Source organism: Daphnia magna, unplaced genomic scaffold, assembly GCF_020631705.1.
Source record: "Daphnia magna isolate NIES unplaced genomic scaffold, ASM2063170v1.1 Dm_contigs343, whole genome shotgun sequence".
Lineage (NCBI taxonomy): Eukaryota > Metazoa > Arthropoda > Branchiopoda > Diplostraca > Daphniidae > Daphnia > Daphnia magna.
The window spans coordinates 271-13,910 of NW_025533257.1; the positions used below are offsets into that span (position 1 = coordinate 271).

The window sequence follows — 13,640 nt, forward strand, 5'->3', positions numbered from 1 at the left end:
CAAGTTATTTGGGCTGTACTTCAATGTTCAGTAGGTCACTATCCTTCTCCTGTATGTACATAACCAAATTAAAGTTTTATCTTACACGTGAAGTCCGAATTTTACCTGTTACTAGAAACTTCAAGACAAATGGATCAAAAAGGAAACAATTATTTCTGCTTCTCTGGATGTTCTATTTCTTCCGCATTGCTCTCACTGTTTGTTCAGATAAATTACGATGGTAAATAAACCAAACGCTCCAGATAAAGGTAATATGGTTTCTAGTTCACAAAATTACATATTGACGCTGTATCTCGAGGTTTATTATTTGGATGTGTTGGCAAAATTTGCAGAACTTTGGCTGGTTGACTACACACTGGTACAATTGGAAATTTTGCCATTCATTCTTGGGTTTTCTGTTACGAATCTTCATCGATATCGCACAAGATAGTGAAACAACCACGTCCCTTTCAAGGTAAAGAAAATGCTTTTTCTGTAATCATTGCTTCTGCTTCATTTGAAACTCAGTACTTATATTTAACCAACACTCCCTAGTTAACTTTTGATTTGTGATCATTTTTTTTTTATTTTCAGGAAAGTTATGCCACCAGACAGTTTCCCATTGTTATTGTTTATTTTTGTTGTTAGCGATAAGTAAACTTTATGGCATACTGATCATTACTTAACATAAGATTTTTTCTTTCTCGTTATATGATAGGCGGGCAATTGCTACGTGTGACGAAAGGAACTGTGGACATGATCCTCATGTAACATTAAATAGGCATATTATCAAGTATCAATGTTTAAAATGTCTATTTTTGTCTAACTTATTTTTTTTTATCGAACTAAAAGAATAACTCACATTTTGAACGAACACCTCCACATTTCCAACTTGAGGGTCATGGCTGAAACCAGAAGCATCCGACTAAAAAGGTATATGTGATACATTTAAGTGTAAAAAAATTGTGTCGTTCATCTAAATGAAGAGGGATTTTCCATCGAATGGAAGTCACTAACAAATCAGCTAACGTGTCTACTACATTTTAAAGATTTAATTAGAAGGATTGTCTACGCCCCCTCTCCTAACTACACGGAACTAAGACCATGGAGAAATAAAAATTAAAACACGGACAACTAAACACATAAAAAGAACTGAAACACTGTATTAACTATAACCTTAAAGAAGAATTGAAATAAGTCATTATCAAGAAAGCATCTGTGTAAGACTATTGAATTGTATCAATTATGTAATTAAATGAGAAATTAACATTACTAGCAACCAATAATTGCTGTTTTATCAAATAAAAAGAAGGCTTAGTATAAAAATGTAGCCACTACCTTCTTGATTCAGATGTTTGATGCATTACTTCAATTCCGCCTAGGGTGGGGAATTTGTCCGTCAAACAATTCTCTCAATTCGTCGCTGCTAAACTGATCTAAAGCCTTTCTGCTATCATGCAAATGCCGCACATGCATTTCGCATCGTTAGTACGCTTCCGTAAGAAAGCTAGCAATGCATTAAAATTAACAAGTTACACAAATTATGTACCGTAGTTAGAATCAGGAAATTTGACTTACGTGTGGGATAAAACTCGCACTTGAGAATTACTGAATCTTTTGGTATTGTGCTTCGAGATGGAATTCCAGGAGTTGACAAACACGAATGCCTAAAGGAGTGAGACGTTGATAGGTAACGAATGTCTTATTGTTTTACGTATCTTGATATAAAGAAACTACCTTGCCGCATGAAGCACAGGTATTTTTTAGCGAATACAGGTCACATCCTCATTTTTTCGACGCGAGGCTCGCAATCAATGTTGGTTATTTCTTTTGAAGTAGACAATGTGGAAACCCCCATTAGTCACTATTAAGTTACAAATAATAAAATAACATAACTAGAAATACTCCGGATCTTTGTTTTGTCGATTGCTTTAAAATTTATAATAGCTGAAGAAACACTTCCAGCAGTTGAAGGAGAGAACTTGTGCTGTTCTTCTACAGTACTGCAAATGAATAAATAACCAAACCATCTATACAACACGATTCATATTCAACTCATTTTCCACTTCTTTTAATTTCTCTAGTATCCTTTGTGCTCAGAAAAATGCTACAAATAAATTGGCATTGGTTATGATCAACTAGTAAGATAATAAAGTAAGGGCTTACCTTTAATTTTGGTATAGCATGGTGTAACTAGGTTTGGGTTCTTGTTGGTACATTAGAATGAGAAAACGCAAACTGCAGTCTGAAGAGCTGACTTTGTTTATGTTTCACTCTTGCCATTTTTCTGTCTGTATACATTGTTGCAAAGAATATTTAAGAGCTGATTTGTAGGAACCAAATTTGGACGCCCAGACTGTAAAAACAGTTCCCCTGCACTTGTTTGCATAGCAAAGATTTCTTAACTAAAGAGTGTAAACATGATGAGTTTGATGATGTATCTTTGGCTACTTGATTCATTTTAACAGTTATTAAAATTCAGTTTGTAAAAACAGTAAAGGAAATACTTCAGAAATGGTTCTATTGCCGACCCATGAAACACCATCCTTTGTTTCCTCGATCTGTCACCCAAGTAATTTAAGTTCGAAAATCGTAGTACTTACAAAAAATACTAAATTAAACATAACCTGACTAACGTCGAGCTCAACCTGATTTTCCGATTCCGATTTTCAACTGGAAAAATTTTGTTTTGTTTTTTTGTTTTGTTTTGACTTGTTCGTCTTTGAACCAAAGTTGTAATGATTGGTTAGATCAACCTCTGAAGTGATGGTGGAGCTGTTGAGGACGAAGCATTATCAATCTTTACCACATCCGTTTACTTTTATTTTTATATCCTTCAAGTATTTTATTGATACTCTATTGGTTCTATTTGTTGAAAAAGTAAGTCTGGTAGGATAAAGAGGGTAATAAAAATGTTGGAGATCTCTCTTGTATTCAAGAAAATATTATTCCAAATTTAGATCTCTGAAAAGGTTATGAAAGCAGAAAATATTTAGAATTTTATAGTTTATTTGAATGTTGAATTTTTTTCATAGAAAATGTAGTTGAATTAAAACACCATTTGAAGGAAGACATTAATTTTGAGTTGGTTTCTGAACCAGAATGGAGTACTTGTTCAGCGGTACCAGCTTGCTCCTGGGAAAGGACCTGTAGCCTGAATGGTATTTGTTTAATACAAAAACAGAATGAATTGATGTCTACTTTTTTGAAGGGATTTAGAGTTGTAGACTATGGAATAACATTAGTTATCTGAGAAGAAATTCACCTGACCAACCTTTAAAAGCCTCAAGATCCTGAGAATAAGAAAACAGGTAAAGATATTAAGGAAACTACAATATTCTCTAATTAAATGATAGAAGATATTCCTAAATCAGTTAATTAAGTAGTTGTACATATTTTAATTGAGAAAGTATTGAAAAATCCTTCATGAAATATTTAAATATCTGGAAATAGCCATAGTGATCTATGAAGGACATCAGACAATAGCTAAGAAAAATTATCTATGAAAAAGCAGTCAATCGAAGTAAGTTGAATAACAAACCAAACCTGTTGATACCAAAGTAAAAAAGAACAAGAGTGGAACATGACCAAGAAAGTCATATTCAGTACGGTAGCTGTGGTCTTTATTTGATTCTAAAGTGTATTCCATTAATTGTTCCTACACTTATCAATTTTATCAGTGAATCCCAAAGGCATCTTATTCATCAATGTAATGCTTTGATATTTCTTCCAAAACAACAATGAACTATCTTGTATGGAGATCAATGGCATATGTTCTGTTATTACTAAGGTCGTTATAGTCCAACCTTGTTGGATCCCTTCGAAGCTGAATTTAGCTAGAAGCTTTCCACTCAAACAAAGTAACTCGATAAATCATTTACTCAAACTCATCTTAACAGTTTTTTTCTCTGCCTTTCGTCAATCTGCGAGTAAATCCGAGTTTCAGCAAAAGTATAAGTAAATGGAAAGCTCAATTGTCTTTGGTTACCTTAATATATTAGTTAATAATATTGCTTTTATGAAAACGGTCAAATTTACAGCAAAAGGTTTCTCTTGGGAATCAAGCAGTAAAACATCCTTCATCCGCTTCACAAATGCGAAATCTCATTTGTCCCAGTTGGTCTGCTGTGGCTGAAGCGTTGGCAGTATCCTAATATGACATGCGGTACTTCCCCGCCAGACGCGTGGAGGAGCTACGGTATACGAATATTTTCAAGTGGATTTACTACCTAAAGACATCATTTGCACCCCCATAAACTAGGTATGGTTAAATTCATCTAATTAAGACTAATCTTTCTATGCTAATTATAAGTTTCAATCTAAAAGTTAGGGATATTAGGATACCGCCAGGAAATTTACAGAACAAATATGCAATTGGCACAATAACTTTTCTATCTTTAACCCAAGTTAAAAACTAAAAAAACCCTAAGGCAAAATTAGAATTCTCGTTCAATTTGGAATGAAATTATGTATTTTTAACTAAATCTAGATTTTTGCCAAAAATGAAAAAGTGGGGGGTATAGCCTTCCACTTTGTCAAAATCTTCAAAAACCGACATCTCTTGGAATTCAATAAAAAGTACATTATACAAAATTGAACGCTGATTTTTGATAAAAGCATTAGTTTTCTCGTGGGCTGAGTAATTAATGAAATTTACGGAACAAATGTACTATTAGCCAACTTTATCTTACGTTTATTACCTAAATAAAAAAAAACTATAAGTCCTAGGCAAAATTACACGATTTTCGGATTCTCGTTCAATTTGGAATAGAAATTTGTATTTTTAACTAAATCTAGATTTTTGCCAAAAATGAAAAAGTGGGAAGGGTATAGCCTTCCCACTTTTGTCAAAATCTGCAAAAACCGACATCTCTTGGAATTCAATAAAATTACATTATACACAAAATTGAACGCTGATTTTGATAAAAGCATTAAGTTTCTCGTGGGCTGAGTAATTAATGAAATTTACGGAACAAATGTACTATTGGCACAACTTTTATCTTACGTTTATTACCTAAATAAAAGAAAACTATAAGTCCTAGGCAAAAATTAACACGATTTTGGAATTCTCGTTCAATTTGGAATAGAAATTATGTGTTTTTTTAACTAAATCTAGATTTTGCAAAATGAAAAAGTGGGGAAGGAGCTTAGCCTTCCCCACTCTGTCAAAATCTCGCAAAAAAACCGACATCTCTTGGAATTCAATAAAAATTACATTATACACAAAATTGAACGCTGATTTTGATAAAAGCATTAGTTTTCTCGTGGGCTGAGTAATTAATGAAATTTACGGAACAAATGTACTATTGGCACAACATCTTACGTTTATTACCTAAATAAAAGAAAACTATAAGTCCTAGGCACAAAATTAACACGATTTTCGGAATTCTCGTTCAATTTGGAATAGAAATTATGTTATTTTTAACTAAATCTAGATTTTGCTTTAAAATGAAAAAGTGGAAGGTATAGCCTTCCCACTTTTATCAAAATCTTCAAAACCGACATCTCTTGGAATTCAATAAAAATTACACATTATACACAAAATTGAACGCTGATTTTGATAAAAGCATTAGTTTTCTCGTGGGCTGAGTAATTAATGAAATTTACGGAACAAATGTAACTGTGCTTAGCTTTTATCTTACGTTTATTTACCTAAATAAAGAAAACTATAAGTCCTAAGTAAAAAAAATTAACGTTTTCGAATTCTCGTTCAATTTGGAATGAAATTATGTATTTTTAACTAAATCTAGATTTTTGCCAAAATGAAAAAGTGGGAAGGTATGGCCTTCCCTTTGTAAAATCTGCAAAAACCGACATCTTGGAATTCAATAAAAATTACACATTATACAAAATTGAACGCTGATTTTGATAAAAGCATTAGTTTTCTCGTGGGCTGAGTAATTAATGAAATTTACGGAACAAATGTACTATTGGCTAACAACTTTTTATCTTACGTTTATTACCTAAATAAAAGAAAACTATAAGTCCTAGGCAAAAATTAACACGATTTTCGGAATTCTCGTTCAATTTGGAATAGAAAATTATGTATTTTTAACTAAATCTAGATTTAAATGAAAAAGTGGGAAGGGATATGCTTCCACTTTTGTCCAAAATCTGCAAAACCCGACATCTCTTGGAATTCAATAAAATTACACATTATACACAAAATTGAACGCTGATTTTGATAAAAGCATTAGTTTTCTCGTGGGCTGAGTAATTAATGAAATTACGAAACAAATGTACTATTGCCACAACTTTTATCTTACGTTTATTACCTAAATAAAAGAAAACTATAAGTCCTAGGCAAAAATTATCACGATTTTCGGAATTCTCGTTCAATTTGGAATAGAAATTATGTATTTTTAACTAAATCTAGATTTTTGCAAAAATGAAAAATGGGAAGGGTATAGCCTTCCCACTTTTGTCAAAATCTGCAAAAACCGACATCTTGGAATTCAATAAAAATTACACATTATACACAAAATTGAACGCTGATTTAGATAAAGCATTAGTTTTCTCGTGGGCTGAGTAATTAATGAAATTTACGGAACAAATGTACTATTGGCACTAACTTTTATCTTACGTTTATTACCTAAATAAAAGAAAACTATAAGTCCTAGGCAAAAATTAACACGATTTTGGGAATTCTCGTTCAATTTGGAATAGAAATTATGTATTTTTAACTAAATCTAGATTTTTTTTCAAAATGGAAAAAGTGGGAAGGGTATAGCCTTCCCACTTTTGTCCAAAATCTGCAAAAACCGACATCTCTTGGAATTCAATAAAAGTACATTATACACAAAATTGAACGCTGATTTTGATAAAAGCATTAGTTTTCTCGTGGGCTGAGTAATTAATGAAATTTACGGAACAAATGTACTATTGGCACAACTTTTATCTTACGTTTATTACCTAAATAAATAGAAAACTATAAGTCCTAGGCAAAAATTAACACGATTTTCGGGATTCTCGTTCAATTTGGAATAGAAATTATGTATTTTTAACTAAATCTAGATATTTTGCCAAAATGAAAAAGTGGGAAGAGGTATAGCCTTCCCACTTTTGTCAAAATCTGCAAAATAACGCATCTCTTGGAATTCAATAAAATTACACATTATACACAAAATTGAACGCTGATTTTGATAAAAGCATTAGTTTTCTCGTGGGCTGAGTAATTAATGAAATTTACGGAACAAATGTACTATTGGCACAACTTTTATCTTACGTTTATTACCTAAATAAAAGAAAACTATAAGTCCTAGGCAAAAATTAACACGATTTTCGGAATTCTCGTTCAATTTGGAATAGAAATTATGTATTTTTAACTAAATCTAGATTTTTGCCAAAATGAAAAAGTGGGAAGGGTATAGCCTTCCCACTTTTGTCAAAATCTGCAAAAACCGACATCTCTTGGAATTCAATAAAAATTACACATTATACACAAAATTGAACGCTGATTTTGATAAAAGCATTAGTTTTCTCGTGGGCTGAGTAATTAATGAAATTTACGGAACAAATGTACTATTGGCACAACTTTTATCTTACGTTTATTACCTAAATAAAAGAAAACTATAAGTCCTAGGCAAAAATTAACACGATTTTCGGAATTCTCGTTCAATTTGGAATAGAAATTATGTATTTTTAACTAAATCTAGATTTTTGCCAAAAATGAAAAAGTGGGAAGGGTATAGCCTTCCCACTTTTGTCAAAATCTGCAAAAACCGACATCTCTTGGAATTCAATAAAAATTACACATTATACACAAAATTGAACGCTGATTTTGATAAAAGCATTAGTTTTCTCGTGGGCTGAGTAATTAATGAAATTTACGGAACAAATGTACTATTGGCACAACTTTTATCTTACGTTTATTACCTAAATAAAAGAAAACTATAAGTCCTAGGCAAAAATTAACACGATTTTCGGAATTCTCGTTCAATTTGGAATAGAAATTATGTATTTTTAACTAAATCTAGATTTTGCCAAAAATGAAAAAGTGGGAAGGGTATAGCCTTCCCACTTTTGTCAAAATCTGCAAAAACCGACATCTCTTGGAATTCAATAAAAATTACATTATAACACAAAATTGAACGCTGATTTTGATAAAAGCATTAGTTTTCTCGTGGGCTGAGTAATTAATGAAATTTACGGAACAAATGTACTATTGGCACAACTTTTATCTTACGTTTATTACCTAAATAAAAGAAAACTATAAGTCCTAGGCAAAAATTAACACGATTTTCGGATTCTCGTTCAATTTGGAATAGAAATTATGTATTTTTAACTAAATCTAGATTTTTGCCAAAAATGAAAAAGTGGGAAGGGTATAGCCTTCCCACTTTTGTCAAAATCTGCAAAAACCGACATCTCTTGGAATTCAATAAAAATTACACATTATACACAAAATTGAACGCTGATTTTGATAAAAGCATTAGTTTTCTCGTGGGCTGAGTAATTAATGAAATTTACGGAACAAATGTACTATTGGCACAACTTTTATCTTACGTTTATTACCTAAATAAAAGAAAACTATAAGTCCTAGGCAAAAATTAACACGATTTTCGAATTCTCGTTCAATTTGGAATAGAAATTATGTATTTTTAACTAAATCTAGATTTTTTTGCCAAAAATGAAAAAGTGGGAAGGGTATAGCCTTCCCACTTTTGTCAAAATCTTCAAAAACCGACATCTCTTGGAATTCAATAAAAATTACACATTATACACAAAATTGAACGCTGATTTTGATAAAAGCATTAGTTTTCTCGTGGGCTGAGTAATTAATGAAATTTACGGAACAAATGTACTATTGGCACAACTTTTATCTTACGTTTATTACCTAAATAAAAGAAAACTATAAGTCCTAGGCAAAAATTAACACGATTTTCGGAATTCTCGTTCAATTTGGAATAATAATTATGTATTTTTAACTAAATCTAGATTTTGCCAAAAATGAAAAAGTGGGAAGTATGGTATAGCCTCCACTTTTGTCAAAATCTGCAAAAACCGACATCTCTTGGAATTCAATAAAAATTACACATTATACACAAAATTGAACGTTGATTTTGATAAAAGCATTAGTTTTTCGTGGGCGTAATGAAATTTACGGAACAAATGTACTATTGGAACAATAAAATTACACTTTATACACAAAATTGAACGCTGATTTTGACCTAAATAGCATTAGAAACTATCAAGTCTAGGCAAAAATTAACGATTTTCGGAATTCTCGTTCAATTTGGAATAGAAATTATGTATTTTTAACTAAATCTAGATTTTTGCCAAAAATGAAAAAAGTGGGAAGGGTATAGCCTTCCCACTTTTGTCAAAATCTGCAAAAACCGACATCTCTTGGAATTCAATAAAATTACATTATACACAAAATTGAACGCTGATTTTGATAAAAGCATTAGTTTTCTTACGGCTGAGTAATTAATGAAATTTACGGAACAAATGTACTATTTGGCTTTCAACTTTTTATACGTTTATTACTCTAAATAGAAAACTATAAGTCCTGAGGCAAAAATTAACACGATTTTCGGAATTCTCGTTCAATTTGGAATAGAAATTATGTATTTTTAACTAAATCTAGATTTTTGCCAAAATGAAAAAGTGGGAAGGGTATAGCCTTCCCACTTTTGTCAAAATCTGCAAAAACCGACATCTCTTGGAATTCAATAAAAATTACACATTATACACAAAATTGAACGCTGATTTTGATAAAAGCATTAGTTTTCTCGTGGGCTGAGTAATTAATGAAATTTACGGAACAAATGTACTATTGGCACAACTTTTATCTTACGTTTATTACCTAAATAAAAAAAAACTATAAGTCCTAGGCAAAAATTAACACGATTTTCGGAATTCTCGTTCAATTTGGAATAGAAATTATGTATTTTTAACTAAATCTAGATTTTTGCCAAAATGAAAAAAGTGGGAAGGGTATAGCCTTCCCACTTTTGTCAAAATCTTCAAAAACCGACATCTCTTGGAATTCAATAAAAATTACACATTATACACAAAATTGAACGCTGATTTTGATAAAAGCATTAGTTTTCTCGTGGGCTGAGTAATTAATGAAATTTACGGAACAAATGTACTATTGGCACAACTTTTTATCTTACGTTTATTACCTAAATAAAAGAAAACTATAAGTCCTAGGCAAAAATTAACACGATTTTCGGAATTCTCGTTCAATTTGGAATAGAAATTATGTATTTTTAACTAAATCTAGATTTTTGCTTAGAAATGAAAAAAGTGGGAAGGGTATAGCCTTCCCACTTTTGTCAAAATCTTCAAAAACCGACATCTCTTGGAATTCAATAAAAATTACACATTATAACACAAAATTGAACGCTGATTTTGATAAAAGCATTAGTTTTCTCGTGGGCTGAGTAATTAATGAAATTTACGGAACAAACAAATGTATTATTGGCACAACTTTATCTTACGTTTATTACCTAACTAAAAGAAAAACTATAAGTCCTAGGCAAAAATTAACACGATTTTCGTGGAATTCTCGTTCAATTTGGAATAGAAATTATGTATTTTTAACTAAATCTAGATTTTTGCCAAAAATGAAAAAGTGGGAAGGGTATAGCCTTCCCACTTTTGTCAAAATCTTCAAAAACCGACATCTCTTGGAATTCAATAAAAATTACACATTATACACAAAATTGAACGCTGATTTTGATAAAAGCATTAGTTTTCTCGTGGGCTGAGTAATTAATGAAATTTACGGAACAAATGTACTATTGGCACAACTTTTATCTTACGTTTATTACCTAAATAAAAGAAAACTATAAGTCCTAGGCAAAAATTAACACGATTTTCGGAATTCTCGTTCAATTTGGAATAGAAATTATGTATTTTTAACTAAATCTAGATTTTTGCAAAAATGAAAAAGTGGGAAGGGTATAGCCTTCCCACTTTTGTCAAAATCTTCAAAAACCGACATCTCTTGGAATTCAATAAAAATTACACATTATACACAAAATTGAACGCTGATTTTGATAAAAGCATTAGTTTTCTCGTGGGCTGAGTAATTAATGAAATTTACGGAACAAATGTACTATTGGCACAACTTTTATCTTACGTTTATTACCTAAATAAAAGAAAACTATAAGTCCTAGGCAAAAATTAACACGATTTTCGGAATTCTCGTTCAATTTGGAATAGAAATTATGTATTTTTAACTAAATCTAGATTTTTGCAAAAATGAAAAAGTGGGAAGGGTATAGCCTTCCCACTTTTGTCAAAATCTTCAAAAACCGACATCTCTTGGAATTCAATAAAAATTACACATTATACACAAAATTGAACGCTGATTTTGATAAAAGCATTAGTTTTCTCGTGGGCTGAGTAATTAATGAAAGGACAAATGTACTATTGGCAACTTTTATCTTACGTTAAGAAACTTAGCGATCGGGATTTTATATGGGGCCGTACCAAGCTTTTGATGTGGTGGTATTGAATTTACGGAACAAATGTACTCTCTTTTATTACCTAAATAAAAGAAAACTATAAGTCCTAGGCAAAAATTAACACGATTTTCGGAATTCTCGTTCAATTTGGAATAGAAATTATATTTTTTTAACTAAATCTAGATTTTTGAAAATGAAAAAGTGGGAAGGGTATAGCCTTCCCTTTGTCAAAATCTTCAAAACCGACATCTCTTGGAATTCAATAAAAATTACACATTATACACAAAATTGAACGCTGATTTTGATAAAAGCATTAGTTTTTCGTGGGCTGAGTAATTAATGAAATTTACGGAACAAATGTACTATTGGCACAACTTTTATCTTACGTTTATTACCTAAATAAAAGAAAACTATAAGTCCTAGGCAAAATTAACACGATTTTCGGAATTCTCGTTCAATTTGGAATAGAAATTATGTATTTTTAACTAAATCTAGATTTTTGCCAAAAATGAAAAAGTGGGAAGGGTATAGCCTTCCCACTTTTGTCAAAATCTTCAAAAACCGACATCTCTTGGAATTCAATAAAAATTACACATTATACACAAAATTGAACGCTGATTTTGATAAAAGCATTAGTTTTCTCGTGGGCTGAGTAATTAATGAAATTTACGGAACAAATGTACTATTGGCACAACTTTTATCTTACGTTTATTACCTAAATAAAAGAAAACTATAAGTCCTAGGCAAAAATTAACACGATTTTCGGAATTCTCGTTCAATTTGGAATAGAAATTATGTATTTTTAACTAAATCTAGATTTTTGCAAAAATGAAAAAGTGGGAAGGGTATAGCCTTCCCACTTTTGTCAAAATCTTCAAAAACCGACATCTCTTGGAATTCAATAAAAATTACACATTATACACAAAATTGAACGCTGATTTTGATAAAAGCATTAGTTTTCTCGTGGGCTGAGTAATTAATGAAATTTACGGAACAAATGTACTATTGGCACAACTTTTATCTTACGTTTATTACCTAAATAAAAGAAAACTATAAGTCCTAGGCAAAAATTAACACGATTTTCGGAATTCTCGTTCAATTTGGAATAGAAATTATGTATTTTTAACTAAATCTAGATTTTTGCCAAAAATGAAAAAGTGGGAAGGGTATAGCCTTCCCACTTTTGTCAAAATCTTCAAAAACCGACATCTCTTGGAATTCAATAAAAATTACACATTATACACAAAATTGAACGCTGATTTTGATAAAAGCATTAGTTTTCTCGTGGGCTGAGTAATTAATGAAATTTACGGAACAAATGTACTATTGGCACAACTTTTATCTTACGTTTATTACCTAAATAAAAGAAAACTATAAGTCCTAGGCAAAAATTAACACGATTTTCGGAATTCTCGTTCAATTTGGAATAGAAATTATGTATTTTTAACTAAATCTAGATTTTTGCCAAAAATGAAAAAGTGGGAAGGGTATAGCCTTCCCACTTTTGTCAAAATCTTCAAAAACCGACATCTCTTGGAATTCAATAAAAATTACACATTATACACAAAATTGAACGCTGATTTTGATAAAAGCATTAGTTTTCTCGTGGGCTGAGTAATTAATGAAATTTACGGAACAAATGTACTATTGGCACAACTTTTATCTTACGTTTATTACCTAAATAAAAGAAAACTATAAGTCCTAGGCAAAAATTAACACGATTTTTGGAATTCTCGTTCAATTTGGAATAGAAATTATGTATTTTTAACTAAATCTAGATTTTTGCCAAAAATGAAAAAGTGGGAAGGGTATAGCCTTCCCACTTTTGTCAAAATCTTCAAAAACCGACATCTCTTGGAATTCAATAAAAATTACACATTATACACAAAATTGAACGCTGATTTTGATAAAAGCATTAGTTTTCTCGTGGGCTGAGTAATTAATGAAATTTACGGAACAAATGTACTATTGGCACAACTTTTATCTTACGTTTATTACCTAAATAAAAGAAAACTATAAGTCCTAGGCAAAAATTAACACGATTTTCGGAATTCTCGTTCAATTTGGAATAGAAATTATGTATTTTTAACTAAATCTAGATTTTTGCCAAAAATGAAAAAGTGGGAAGGGTATAGCCTTCCCACTTTTGTCAAAATCTTCAAAAACCGACATCTCTTGGAATTCAATAAAAATTACACATTATACACAAAATTGAACGCTGATTTTGATAAAAGCATTAGT

General features: G+C 30.9%; 1 long non-coding RNA gene across 1 annotated transcript; it reads left to right on the top strand.

Annotated features, from left to right (window-relative positions):
* Positions 1–345: 345 nt before the first annotated feature.
* Positions 346–855, top strand: LOC123468404. The gene is made up of 3 exons (XR_006642253.1): positions 346–454; positions 698–746; positions 832–855. It is a non-coding gene; the product is annotated as an uncharacterized LOC123468404 (long non-coding RNA).
* The last annotated feature ends 12,785 nt before the right edge of the window (positions 856–13,640 follow it).